General features: G+C 41.6%; 2 long non-coding RNA genes across 2 annotated transcripts in view; one reads left to right on the forward strand and one right to left on the reverse strand.

Moving 5' to 3' along the window:
• LOC135095279 (uncharacterized) overlaps positions 1-181 on the reverse strand; it is a 2,490-nt gene extending 2,309 nt beyond the window's left edge. Inside the window, exon 1 of the long non-coding RNA XR_010264206.1 lies at positions 1-181. This exon is cut by the window's left edge and continues 536 nt beyond it. This is a non-coding gene — a long non-coding RNA (uncharacterized LOC135095279).
• Positions 1-15,048, forward strand: part of LOC135095204 (uncharacterized) — a 34,209-nt gene that overhangs the window by 3,640 nt on the left and 15,521 nt on the right. The window lies entirely within an intron of this gene.

The raw sequence follows: 15,048 nt of genomic DNA on the forward strand, positions 1-15,048 counted from the left end.
GTGGTCAGTTGATTAGATGGGATAAAGGAGAACATGGCTCTTTAATATTTTGGACAGTTACTTGTGAATTAAGTGGAACGAAAGAAACAATGGCTAGATAATTAATTGGGATAGAGGAGAACGTATTTGGGTAGTTATGTGGAATAAGTTAGACCGTGGTGTGTTGTTAGCAGAAGTGTTACATGAGGAAGAAAGAAAAGGGTAGGAAGAGGAGTTAAAAGTATAAAGGGATAGTGTGGGAAGAAGAAAAGAATAAGTAGGAGAAAGGGAAGGAAAAATATATAAAAAGTAAACAAACCTCTAACAATTAGCAGAAATATTATATGAGAAGAGATAAAAACATATGAAGAGAAGCTCACAGAATGGCAGAGTAGCGTATGATGAAGAAAAAAAATAATTAGGAAGAGAAGGAAGAGAAGAACAAAAATACGTAAATAAATAAATAAATAAAACCTCGGGCAAGGCACACTGGATGCAGCTGGACAAATTCACGGAACTGCAACAGAATCCACAGCAACATTGCAACCATTATTTACCTTCCCTTTATGCCCACGTGGGAATGTATTGAAGCTGAGACGATGCAAAGGAAAAAGGAAAGTAGCATTCCATATGTAGATTAATTCCACAAGTTGTGGTGCGCGAGTGTTCATTCCTGGCTGACCATGAGGCGACCAGCGCTGAGAGAGGAGTCTTTATTGAACCTCCTAGACGAGAAGCGACCGAGGTACAAAAGAGAGGGCGGTGAAGGACACGTGTTTGTGTACGTTTCCAGCAACACCGTGGAGGTTTAATGATAATGTGATGCCATAAGAGGGTTTAGAGTTTGTAGGATGTTGGATTTTACGATGTTTATGTTTGTTTTTATTTTATCATCTGTGTGAAGGTAGTGACACGTGTGCTTGTATGTTAACAGTAATGATGCTTCTGCTTCATTATAAACTAGATGACACACCAGGAGTTAAACTTCATAAGATAGAGGATTTTACTATTTTATTTATTTATTTATTTATTTTTTATTTTAATCGTCTGTGTGAAGTAGTGTGACAGTAACACGTGTTGTATGTTAGCAGTGATAAGGCATGTGTTTCATTATAAGCTGGATAACACAAGAGGATTTAAAGTTTATAAGATGTAGAATTTTTGCGTTTTCATTGCCAAGGAATCAAAAAATCATCTGAGTGTATCCAAGGACACGTTGTCTGATACGCTTTCACGAATAACCACATCCGTTTCCTTACAGTCTGGAGAACATAAATGTTGGTGTTCATAAGATGTGTTTTGATAATCAAGTAGTTCAAGATTTTTATTTTTATTCATTTATTTATTTTTTGTAAGAGGGGCACTGGTGAAGAGCAACAAAGGCAGAAACAAAGGCCCATTCATGTGCCAGTCCCTAAAGAAAATTATTGAAAATATAATCCAGAATTGGAGGATGTGTCTTGAAACATATCTCCTCAAAGACACTCATTGATGGGGAGTGTGGCGTGACAGAAGCAGGCAGGCAGCTCCAGAGTGGTTATGTCTCCTCAAAGACATTCATTGATGGGGAGTGTGGCGTGACAGAAGCAGGCAGGCAGCTCCAGAGTGGTTATGTCTCCTCAAAGACACTCATTGATAGGGAGTGTGGCGTGACAGAAGCAGGCAGGCACCTCCAGAGTGGTTATGTCTCCTCAAAGACATTCATTGATGGGGAGTGTGGCGTGACAGAAGCAGGCAGGCAGCTCCAGAGTGGTTATGTCTCCTCAAAGACATTCATTCATGGGGAGTGTGGCGTGACAGAGTTCCAGAGTTTGCCACTGAAAGAGGTGAAATAGTGGACATTTTTTTTTTTTATTCTTGCGTTAGTGAGCTGAACAGTCAATGAATAAGAATAAAATGAAAGTTATTAGGTATGTGAAAACACGATATCTCTTGCATTAATAAAGCGGACATTATAGGATCAAGATAAAAAGATGAAAATCGTTGAGAGATGGAAATTGAACATCAGACAGAGAATTGTTAAGTTTGCCATTGAAAGGTGAAAGAGTAAATATACCGGTGAACTCTTGCGCTAGTAAGGTGCACAGAATATAGGTAGAAATAAGCAGAAAATCATAGGGCTGTGGGAATACAGTATCAAGCAGAATTCCTGAGTGTGCTAGTGAAAGATGTGAGAGTCAAGATACTGCTTAACTCTTGCATTAGTAAGATGGACAGAATAAGAATAAAAAACAAAGCCGGAGGGACGTGGAAATAAGATGCCAAGGAGAACTCCTGAGTGTGCCAGTGACAGTGAATACATTGTTCAACTCCTGCATTAGTAAGGTGGACAAAATAACAACAGACATAAACTCTTAGTAATATGCAAGTAAGATATCAGACAGGGAATTCCCCAAGTTTATCAGTGAAAGAAGCCGCTCATGTTAACACACCAATCATTGCTTTCTGAAGAGGAATAACTACCACAAGGAAATAATAGTGTTGCAGCCCTCACTGACGAGCTTAAGCCGTTTTTTTTCAAATATAAAGGTCAGTTTGTGAGTGGAAAGCACACCTCAGGCGGCTCTCTCTTAACTGATGGGGCGAAGAAGATTACTGACTCACAGATGTACAACAATGTGCTCTCAACTTGACACTAAAGGAAGAGTTTACCGCTTCTAAAAAAATTGTGCTGGAATCGGACACACGTGCATCATACAGTATTATAATACGTAGAATATAGAGGCTGATTCCTAGATACGTAGGCAGATCGACACACAGATACATACATACATACATACATACATACATATAAAAATAGATAGAGAGAGATATATAGATAGTTTTAAAGATTTCCTACACTACGCAGTCACACAAGAGACACACTGCACACTACACTACACACAAGACAGACAGACAGACAGACAGACAGAGAGAGAGAGAGAGAGAGAGAGAGAGAGAGAGAGAGAGAGAGAGAGAGAGAGAGAGAGAGAGGAGTTAGGAAGTAGGCTATTTCTCAATCTGTAAGATAAATAAATGTTGAAGAATTACATTTACTTTTGTGAACTTTCTCTCTCTCTCTCTCTCTCTCTCTCTCTCTCTCTCTCTCTCTCTCTCTCTCTCTCTCTCTTCTCCCCACTTTCTAATATCTTCCACTTATTCGTTGTTCATGTTTTCTCCTCTTTTTTTTTCCTTTCTTCAACTTTTGTCGTATCCTTTTCCTTTTTATCAATTATCCCTCATTGTTTCCCTTCATCACTTTTTCTCCCAGTCCTTCCTTTATTATTTTCCTCCCTCCCTCCCTCCCTCCCTCTTTTTTTCTTTCTTTCTTTTCTTACTTGCTTGTTTTCATTCCCTCTCCATTTTTATTTATCTTATTATTTTTCCTCCTCCTCCTTCTCCTGCTCCTCCTCCTCCTCCTCCTGCTCCTCCTCCTCCTCCTCCTGCTCCTCCTCCTCTTCCTCCTCTTCCTCCTCTCCCCCCTTCAAACATGACATTAATTCTGTATTTTCTTTCCAACAAGATCAGCTTTTTTTTTTTTTATTCCGCTGAGTAATTTCTCCATTTTCTATGAAGACCGACTAGGGGTAACGTTTTCTTTCTTCACGAGAGAGAGAGAGAGAGAGAGAGAGAGAGAGAGAGAGAGAGAGAGAGAGAGAGAGAGAGAGTCTGATCTCTATGTAATGAAGGCTAAGTGATGAAAGAGGTCAGTGAGGTGAGAGTGGTGCTCAGGTAAACAGTCATTAACTTAATTAACTTTGCTGCAGCGTAAATGAAGTGAAAATGTTACTTACCTTGTTAACTATTGCGTATTTTTGTGGCTTGCTTTGATATTTTGCCTTGTAGATAATAAGGTGGAGGGGCACGTGAAATTAGAAAAGAAAATATAACAATTGCTCCGCCTAAAACTTGTTAAGCTTTTTATTGTTCATTTGATTCTTTATTTTACGCCAGAGGTTTATTTTATTGTGCTAATTTTACGTCTAGATAAGAAGGCTAAGCAGTACAAGGAGCAGGAAATAATGTGCTAATTTTACGTCTAGATAAGAAGGTTAAGCAGTACAAGGAGCAGGAAATAATGTGATAATTTTACGTCTAGATAAGAAGGTTAAGCAGTACAAGGAGCAGGAAATAATGTGATAATTTTACGTCTAGATAAGAAGGTTAAGCAGTACAAGGAGCAGGAAATAATGTGATAATTTTCTCGCCTAGAACTTGAAATGTATTCTGATTTTCATTATTTTGATATTAGTTTGTAGCTTTATTTATTTATTTATTTTTGCAGTGATTTACTTTAATTTTGTTATTTTAACGTATAGATGATGAGACTCAGAGATGCACGTGGGAGTGGAAAAGAATATGTAATAGAATTGTGATGTGTATTAGTCTGTTGGTGGTAGTTCACAGTGTTGTTGTGTGTCCAGTGGCAGCTGTGTGTTGTTGTTGTTGTTGTTGTTGTTGTTGTTGTGGTGTTAAGAAGCAGTGTTGTGGTACTCAACGCTTTCATTGCTGCTAAAAACATTGTTATTAATTACATTTACCTTCATAACATGCAGTATTCTTATTACTTTACACAACTATTACATAACCACTACTACTACTACTACTGGTATCACCACTCCACTTCATGTAACAGTTCACGGATTCTCTCACATTTTTTTTTTTCATTTTTACGATAATTTCAAAACCTCCACCTACTCTTTTCTCAATCTTTAAACATGAATATAGTGTTACAGAGAGAGAGAGAGAGAGAGAGAGAGAGAGAGAGAGAGAGAGAGAGAGAGAGAGAGAGAGAGAGAGAGAGAGAGAAGCAACAAAAGCGAGACGAAAGAATGAAGGAGTGCATGAACTTCAAAATGTTTAGTCTCTCCCTGTCTCTCTGTGAGTCTCAATTGTGATTTTCAAGGAGCCCAGGTGATTCTGTGTTGCCTTGTGTTGTTTTGGAAGTGTTTGGCTCATCTTTGTTTTTTTTGTTTATATTAATTCCTGTGTGTGTGTGTTTTGGAGGGAAGAGAATGTGTGTGTGTGTGTGTGTGTGTGTGTGTGTGTCATATGGTTGGTACTCTCTTCCTTGTTTGCTATTCATAAGTTTGTTTGATATTATCGTTTTGACATGAAATACGAGATTGTGTTATCTCGTATACTCACTCCTACACACACACACACACACACACACACACACACACACACACACACACACACGACTGCGTTCATTATAATCTGAAGACTCTCGTGTTCTCCTGGTGACTGGATTGTCTTCGCTTCGCCTCCGAGTGGCGTGTTCTTCATGTTCACTCCACCTCCGAGTCCCGTGTTCTTTAAAGTGTTCACTCCGCCTGCGAGTCACGTGTTGTTCATTTTGTTCACTCCGTGCCGAGTGGCGTGTTCCTCAACGTGCTCACTCCGCCTGCGAGTCACGTGTTGTTCATTTTGTTCACTCCGTGCCGAGTGGCGTGTTCCTCAACGTGCTCACTCCGCCTGCGAGTCGCGTGTTCTTCGTGTTCACTCCGCCTGGAAGTCGCGCGTTCTTCATCTTCACTCCACGTTCGAGTCCCGTGTTCTTCAACGTCTCAGCCTTTCCATCGTGTTATTTTTTTATTTATTTATTTATTTTTTTTTTTTTTAAGTAGGAAGGATACTGGCCAAGGGCAACAAAAATCTAATAAAAAAAAAATGCCCACTGAAATGCCAGTCACAAAAAAAGGGTCAAAGCAGTGGTCAAAAATTGGTGGATAAGTGTCTTGAAACCTCCCTCTTGAAGGAATTCAAGTCATAGGAAGGTGGAAATACAGAAGCAGGCAGGGAGTTCCAGAGTTTACCAGAGAAAGGGATGAATGATTGAGAATACTGGTTAACTCTTGCATTAGAGAGGTGGACAGAATAGGGGTGAGAGAAAGAAGAAAGTCTTGTGCAGCGAGGCCGCGGGAGGAGGGGAGGCATGCAGTTAGCAAGATCAGAAGAGCAGTTGGCATGAAAATAGCGGTAGAAGACAGCTAGATATGCAACATTGCGGCGGTGAGAGAGAGGCTGAAGACACTCAGTTAGAGGAGAGGAGTTGATGAGATGAAAAGCTTTTGATTCCACCCTGTCTAGAAGAGCAGTATGAGTGGAACCCCCCCATACATGTGAAGCATACTCCATACATGGACGGATAAGGCCCTTGTGCAGAGTTAGCAGCTGGGGGGGTGAGAAAAACTGGCGGAGACGTCTCAGAACACCTAACTTCATAGAAGCTGTTTTAGCTAGAGATGAGATGTGAAGTTTCCAGTTCAGATTATAAGTAAAGGACAGACCGAGGATGTTCACTGTAGAAGAGGGGGACAGTTGAGTGTCATTGAAGAAGAGGGGATAGTTGTCTGGAAGGTTGTGTCGAGTTGATAGATGGAGGAATTGAGTTTTTGAGGCATTGAACAATACCAAGTTTGCTCTGCCCCAATCAGAAATTTTAGAAAGATCAGAAGTCAGGCGTTCTGTGGCTTTCCTGCGTGATATGTTTACCTCCTGAAGGGTTGGACGTCTATGAAAAGACGTGGAAAAGTGCAGGATGGTATCATCAGCGTAGGAGTGGATAGGACAAGAAGTTTGGTTTAGAAGATCATTAATGAATAATAAGAAGAGAGTGGGTGACAGGACAGAACCCTGAGGAACACCACTGTTAATAGATTTAGGAGAAGAACAGTGACCGTCTACCACAGCAGCAATAGAACGGTCAGAAAGGAAACTTGAGATGAAGTTACAGAGAGAAGGATAGAAACCGTAGGAGGGTAGTTTGGAAATCAAAGCTTTGTGCCAGACTCTATCAAAGGCTTTTGATATGTCCAAGGCAACAGCAAAAGTTTCACCAAAATCTCTAAAAGAGGATGACCAAGACTCAGTAAGGAAAGCCAGAAGATCACCAGTAGAGCGGCCTTGACGGAACCCATACTGGCGATCAGATAGAAGGTTGTGAAGTGATAGATGTTTAAGAATCTTCCTGTTGAGGATAGATTAAAAAACTTTAGATAAGCAGGAAATTAAAGCAATAGGACGGTAGTTTGAGGGATTAGAGCGGTCACCCTTTTTAGGAACAGGTTGAATGTAGACAAACTTCCAGCAAGAAGGAAAGGTAGATGTTGACAGACAGAGCTGAAAGAGTTTGACTAGGCAAGGTGCAAGCACGGAGGTACAGTTTCGGAGAACAATAGGAGGGACCCATCAGGTCCATAAGCCTTCCTAGGGTTTAGGCCAGCGAGGGCATGGAAAACATCATTGCGAAGAATTTTAAGAGGTGGCATGAAGTAGTCAGAGGGTGGAGGAGAGGGAGGAACAAGCCCAGAATCGTCCAAGGTAAAGTTTTTAGCAAAGGTTTGAGCAAAGAGTTCAGCCTTAGAAATAGATGTGATAGCAGTGGTGCCATCTGGTTGAAGTAGAGGAGGGAAAGAAGAAGAAGCAAAGTTATTGGAGATATTTTTGGCTAGATGCCAGAAATCACGAGGGGAGCTAGATCATGAAAGGTTTTGACATTTTCTGTTAATGTTTTTGGCTAGTTGGAGAACAGGCTTGGCATGGTTCCGAGCAGAAATATAAAGTGCATGAGATTCTGGTGATGAAAGGCTTAAGTACCTTTTGTGGGCCACCTCTCTATCATGTATAGCACGAGAACAAGCTGTGTTAAACCAAGGTTTAGAAGGTTTAGGACGAGAAAAAGAGTGAGGAATGTAGGCCTCCATGCCAGACACTATCATCTTTGTTATGCGCTCAGCACACAAAGACGGGTCTCTGACACGGAAGCAGTAGTCATTCCAAGGAAAATCAGCAAAATACCTCCTCAGGTCCCCCCAACTAGCAGAGGCAAAACGCCAGAGGCACCTTCGCTTAGGGGGATCCTGAGGAGGGATTGGAGTGATAGGACAAGATAAAGATACGAGATTGTGATCGGAGGAGCCCAACGGAGAAGAAAGGGTGACAGCATAAGCAGAAGGATTAGAGGTCAGGAAAAGGTCAAGAATGTTGGGTGTATCTCCAAGACGGTCAGGAATACCAGTAGGGTGTTGCACCAATTGCTCTAGGTCATGGAGGATAGCAAAGTTGTAGGCTAGTTCACCAGGATGGTCAGTGAAGGGAAGTCTGCCCCTCGTAATATTCCTCACCCGCGCAGTGGCATAATCAGCGCAGTCACCACAGAGTGAAGGAGACGCAAAACTGCCGCGACAGGAGTGTTTCCTGGTTAAGGCGGCGTGGTGCAGCGGGGCGTGGCAGCGTCAAAGCGGGAAAAAGACTCAAGTGTGTAGGGCAGTGGTTCTCAACTTGCAGGGTTCAGTACCTGCAACAAGGTCAAGAGCCACTGGTGTAGAGAGAGACAAGGAAACACACGCCTAAATACTTGGGATCATACAAATATAAAGTATTTCTATACATGCAGAGGAAGATTACTGAGGTGTTTATCCTGGCCAGGGCGGCATGATGCAGGGAAGCATGGCAGTGTCGAGGTAGGAAAAGCTCTTAAGTGTATAGAGAGACACAAGAAAACTCATGCTTAGGCACTTAATACAAGATGAAAGCACTGCAATATGTACACGAGGATTGTTGCAGTTTTTACCAATGGAGTGCAGGAGCGTCGAGGCGGGAAGACGTCTTAAGTATACAGAAAGACACGCTGGTAAACTGAATCTGATACATGAATAACGTTAATACAAGAATAAAGTACTGCTCCATTTACGCGACGAGTATTGTAGCTTAACTAGACGTAGAGAGAGAGAGAGAGAGAGAGAGAGAGAGAGAGAGAGAGAGAGAGAGAGAGAGAGAGAGAGAGAGAGAGAGACGCTTAGACACTTGGGTTAATACAGGAATACAGTTTTTGTTCAGGTTACGTATCGAGGCAGAGGAAGGTCTTTAACACACACAAAGAAGCATGCTGGGAAAGTGGGAATCATGGACAATCTCTAGATGAAAATAATAATATTCTAAAAACTCAAAATCCATGAAGAGTTAATGCGATAAACTTAACTTCAAGAGGCACTGTGAGTCTGGCAGTGACATGTTTTCATTAATGCCGTAAAGGGGAATTTGGATTTCAGGATAAAACTAAACCAACTCAAGGAAAAAGATGTCAATAATCTGTAAGGACAAATCATTTTATTCACCCTCAAAAAAAAAAAAAAAGAGTTACAATCAAAACACTGATTTTCAAGAAGCATCGCGTGTTTGCCAGAACGATATGTGTATTTTTCAATGATGCCGTTTTCTGTTCATCATCATAGTCTCCGTTTTCTTTTCCTGTTGTCAGCTGCTCTTTTTCCTCTGCTACACATTTAATCTTGCTTTGTTACAGAAGAAATATTTGTTTTATAGGATTTGGTGAGGATTTATTTATTTATTTATTTTATTTATTTATTTATTTTCCAGATGCAAAGGTTTCGTTGTTTTGTCGTTGATGAACTCTAAACTTTTATTTCGATTTTGTGATTGAGATTAAATGTTACTTTTCCTTCATGATTAGGTTAAGCTAATGATTCCTGTGTGTGTGTGTGTGTGTGTGTGTGTGTGTGTGTGTGTGTGTGTGTGTGTGTGTGTGTGTGTTAGACGTACATGCGCTCTCTCTCTCTCTCTCTCTCTCTCTCTCTCTCTCTGACTAATACGTACTGTGCTAAAAGTAAATAATGTAGAATTCTGTTATACTTTGAGCTATAAATCGGTGATGTGTGTGTGTGTGTGTGTGTGTGTGTGTGTGTGTGTGTGTGTGTGTGTGTGTGTGTGTGTGCTTACCCCACACTGTCACAAGCAATAAAAGCAGCATTACTTCCACGTGAAGGGTTTTGAAGATTCTGCTTCTCGTCACTCACCTCTCTCTTCCCTCGTCTCATTTTCATTCCTCCTCCTCCTCCTCCTCCTCCACCTCCTCCTCCTCCTCCTATTGATATTTTTTCCTCCCCTGTTCTTTTTTTTTTTTCTTTATCTTCCTCTTTCTCCTGCTACTATTCCTCATCCTCCTCCTTGTCCTCATCCTCCTTCCCCTCTTCCTTCTCCTTTTCCTCCTCCTCCTCCTCTTCCCTTTCACGTTTGTTTCCTCCTTCCCTTTCCTGTTTTCACCCATCTATTCATCTCTTACCTTCGCTCTATTTCCATTGTGTTCCCTCCTCCTCCTCCTCCTCCTCCTCCCCTTAATCTTCCCCTCCTCCTCCTCCTCTTCGCTCCGTTCCTTCCTCCTTTCTCTCTTGTCCTTGCTCCATGAAAACACGCCCGCCTCGGATGCAAACTTCAAATAATGCACACACATACACACACACACACACACACACACACACACACACACAAAAAAAAAAAAAAAAAAAAAGTGGAAGAAGGGAAGAAAAATAAATACAAGGAAATAAATGCTGAAAAAAAAAAGAAAAAGAGGAAAGCAAACTATCTGCATTTAGGGAAAGAAAACGGAAGCGACCATCAGCGGCACGTAAGGGGTAACCAAAGAAAATAAGGAACGTAATAGAGAAAACGGAAGCGACCATCAGCGGCACGTAAGGGGTAACCAAAGAAAATAAGGAACGTAATAGAGAAAACGAACTTCCTACCAAACATGGAAGAACGAAAATAACACACTGGTAAAGATGGGAACGGGGTAATGCGAGGAGGAGGAGGAGGAGGAGGAGGAGGAGGAGGAGGGAAAGGAGGAGGGGGAGTAGACTGTTAAAGAGAGAAATGAAGGGAGGTAAGATGAGAGAGAGAGAGAGAGAGAGAGAGAGAGAGAGAGAGAGAGAGAGAGAATCGTGGAAGAACAGGAGGAGGGAGAGCATATAGGCAAAGAGACGAAAACAGAATAGAGGAAGGAGACGTAGGGAGAAAATAGAACTTGGGAATAGAGAAGACAAAATGAAAAGGAAGGTAAAAATAAGTAGAAATAAGTAAATGAATAAGTAACGAACTAAACTAACCAAATAAATGAATGATTTGAAAAGAAGAGAGATGCTGATGGAAAGTAAAGGAAGAGGAACACGAAAATGGTGGAGGGAGATAAGTGAAGCAAAAGACACAGATAAAGATTCCAGACAGAGGAAAAAGAGGAATAAGAGTAACAAAAGTAAATAATAAATAAAATTGATAAACAAGAGGGTGATGCGGGAGACGAAATGATGAAAGAATAAAGAGAATAAAGGAGAAGGATTAGTAAAGATAGAGGAAAAGGCAAACACGATAAAAATAAAAGAGGAACGTATCATAGAGAAAAAAAAAGAGATAGTTAAATGGAGGAATGAGAATGAGAGAGAGGAAGAAAGATAAGAGGTAAACTGAAATATAGAGGGAGGAAAGGGGGGAAGATGAAGAAGATGACAGAAGAAGGAGATAATCAAATCAAATAAAACAAGAGAGATAGAGAGAAGGGTGCAAAATGAAAAAAAGGAAGAACACGAGAGATAATAATGGAAGAAGAGAAAATAATTGTAGATATGAGAATAAGAGAGACGAAAGATGGTGGAAGTAAAGAAAAAAGTAAAAAAAAAAAGATAATAATAATGATAACGAAGATGATGGCGAAAGGGGCTAAGTAAATGGAGGAATGAAAAGAGGGAGGAAAAATGCTGCTAGGTGAACAAAAAAAATATAAAAAGACGTTGTAAATTAAAATGATTGTAAATTAAAATGAGAGGGAGGTAGGAGGAGGTTTAAGAGGTAAAAAAAAATAAAAAGAAAAAAGAAAAAAAAGGAAAAAAAGCAAGAAGAGAAAAGGAATAGGAATAAGACAATGAAAACAGTTGAAAGTTTGAGGGAGGAAGAAAGGTGTAGGGAGGGAGCAACAAACGAAAGGAAAAGATGATGGAAAAGAATGCGGGGAGAGGAGGAAAGAACAGAAGATAATGCGAGGTTGGAAAATAAGCATAAAAAAAATAAAACAGAAGATGACAGTGACACAAAACGAATAGACGAAAGAGAAAAGAAAAAAATAAATAAATAGATAAAAAAATTATGTAAAAAAAAAAAAGAGAGAGAGAGAGAGGGAGATGAAAAGTGGGGGTGGGGGGGGAGAGGCGGTGTTGAAACTGGTGCAGGGGCGGAACGGAGGCAGCAGGAAAGGAAGGGGGTGGGTGACAGACCGGGTGGATGGAGGAAGGGCAGACTGTCTGGCTGCGCGGAGGGACTTAACCCAAACAAATGCACCTGTCTATGTTTTGCCTTTGTGCCTCACTCGCGGCGTCCCCAGAAAACTCTACCCGAGGTTACATTCCTTACAGCCGCGCCGGGGGGAGGGAGGGGAAGGAGACGCTGGGACGGAGGATGAAGCGCTGAGGAGGGAGGAGGAGAAGGGTGGGAAGAATTTGGGAGTTTGAGGGTTCAGGAGGGAACAGAAAGAGGCACTGAAGAGGAGGAGGGAAGGGGAGGAGACACTGAGAAGGGATGGGTAGGAGGGGAGCTGAATACTAGGGAAGGAAGGAGGGAAAGACTGGTGTGGAAGAGGAGGGGGAAGGAAAGGGAAGGGAGAGAAAGGGTCGGAGGGAACGGGTAGGGTCGCCAGGAGAAGGGAGAGGAGGAGAGAGAAGGGTCGGGAGGAGGAGGAGGAGGAAGACGGAGTAGGGAAGGTAGGGGAATGATTAGGGAGGAAGGGAGGAAGAGGAGGGAAAGGAGATGAAGGACTGGAAGGTGAGGAGTAGTGGGAGGTGGGAGGGAGGAGGAGGAGAAGAAGAAAGGTTTGAGAGGATGAGTCGGGAGAGAGGGAAGGGGAGGAAGGCGAGCTGGGGAGAGCCGTGAATGAAGCAGTTAAAACGAAGCAGTCTGTGTGTGGAGTGTGTTGATGAAGCAGTAGCGGGGCGCTCACTCTCGGGAAGGCGAGATTCAATACATAAAACTAGGTCGTGTTTCTGGCCTGGGTTTTACTGCACTCCCTTCTTTCCTCCCCCAACTTTTCCTTCCTTTACTTTCCTTCCCCCTCCTCTCACCCGTCCTCGCTGCCTGCCTGCCTGCCTGCCTGCCTGCCTGCCTGCCTCCCTTTATTCTTTCCTTCATTTTCTTTCTCTTGCTTTTTCTTTTGTTTTTTTCTGTTCTCCTATTTTTCCTTTTCCTTGTGACCGGCTTTTCCTCATCTTCGTTCCTTTATCAGTAATTTTCTTGTTTCCTTCTTTTGTTACTTATTTTCTTCCTTTCATTTACTTTTTTCCCACGCCATCTGTCCGTTCTAGCTTCTCTCTCTCTCTCTCTCTCTCTCTCTCTCTCTCTCTCTCTCTCTCTCTCTCTCTCTCTCTCTCTCTCTCTCTCTCTCTCTCTTACTGTTCCTTATTTTTTTTTTATTCTGTTCTATTCTTCTTTTCTATCTTTTCCTTGCTCATCACACATTCTTCCTTCCTTCCTTCCTTCCTTCCTTCCTTCGTGGCTTTCCAACTCCTCTTTCTCTCCCTCTTCATTCTTTTTATCTATTTTATCTTACCAGTACTTTTATTATTTTTTTTATATTTTTCCTCCTTTCTTTTCTCTTCTTCAATTTTTTTTTTTTTCCTGCCACGCATTCCTGCCTTGCTTCAATTCTCTGTTTCTCTCCTTTTATTCCTTCCTTCCTTTGCGTACTCTCTCATACGACAGGAATGCTGAATAAAGTGGTATGCGACAATGCTACGAGGAAAAATCGTGAAAAAAGAAAGGGAGAATAAGAGAGAGAGAGAGAGAGAGAGAGAGAGAGAGAGAGAAGGGGAGGGGCTGCAACACCAATTACTAGAAATATGCTCCAAATATAACTAAATTGGAAAAAATTGTGTTAGTTAGCTACGGATAAAAAAATAAATAAAAGAATAAATAAATACATAGATTCTTACATTGAGAGAGATAGAGAGGTATGTAGATTAATAGATGGATAGATGGGTAGATAGAAAGATTACTAGATATATAGATAGATAAATAGATAAGTAGATTATTTAGATACAAAGAAAGAAAAGTAGATAGAGAAACATATAGACACAGGAACACACAGACAGGTAAACAATTTGTCAACTGCAAAGTAAACAAACACCAACACACACACACTCACTAGGAAAACACACACACACACACACACACACACACACACACACACACACACACACACACACACACACACACACACACACACTCACTACGAAAACAAACACACACACACACACACACACACACACACACACACACACACACAGACGCACACACACACACACAAACACACACACACACACACACACACACACACACACACACACACACACACACACACACACACACACACACACACACTACGAAAACAAACACACACACACACACACACACACACACACACACACACACACACACACTCACTACGAAAACAAACACACACACACACACACACACACACACATACACACACACACACACACACACACACACACAGACACACACACACAGACACACACACACACACACACACACACACACACACACACACACACACACACACACACACACACACACACACACACACACACACACACACATCACACACACATCAGACGACCCTGGAAAGACAAGATTATCCCAGGAAAGAGGAGACAAAGCTGGAAACAGGAGACACAGCTGCCAACAAAATGCAAGGCTACAATGACAACATAAGACTGCAAAGAGACACACCAGCGATGGAAAGGGAACAAATTAATGGACAGAGAGACAGAGACAGACAGAGACAGACAGAGAGAGACAGACAGACAGACAGACAGAGAGACAGAGAGAGAGAGAGAGAGAGAGAGAGAGAGAGAGAGAGAGAGAGAGAGAGAGAGAGAGAGAGAGAGAGAGAGAGAGAGAGAGAGCAGGATCAGAAAAAAAAAGACAACAATGAAACCAGAATACAAGACTGGAAATATTAACTGACACAGACAACAAGGCAGAAGAAAACTGTAATAAATGTTAAGAACACTTATGAGACTGCAGCCTGTCATAAAATACATCACTAAACAAAAAGCCTTCCTTGTGTTCACACTTTACAAAATGGCACCTTGCTCCTTCCTGTATTTCCTTCGTTCATATTGTCTTAATCCCACACAGGGCTGAGAATACTCACATGTCTTAAGAGACAAGTAAAAGGAATGTAGGCAAGGCAGCTAGGAACACCTTTATCTGTATGGCATCCTA

The sequence above is a fragment of the Scylla paramamosain genome, chromosome 48 (assembly GCF_035594125.1).
Source record: "Scylla paramamosain isolate STU-SP2022 chromosome 48, ASM3559412v1, whole genome shotgun sequence".
In the NCBI taxonomy this organism is placed as follows: domain Eukaryota; kingdom Metazoa; phylum Arthropoda; class Malacostraca; order Decapoda; family Portunidae; genus Scylla; species Scylla paramamosain.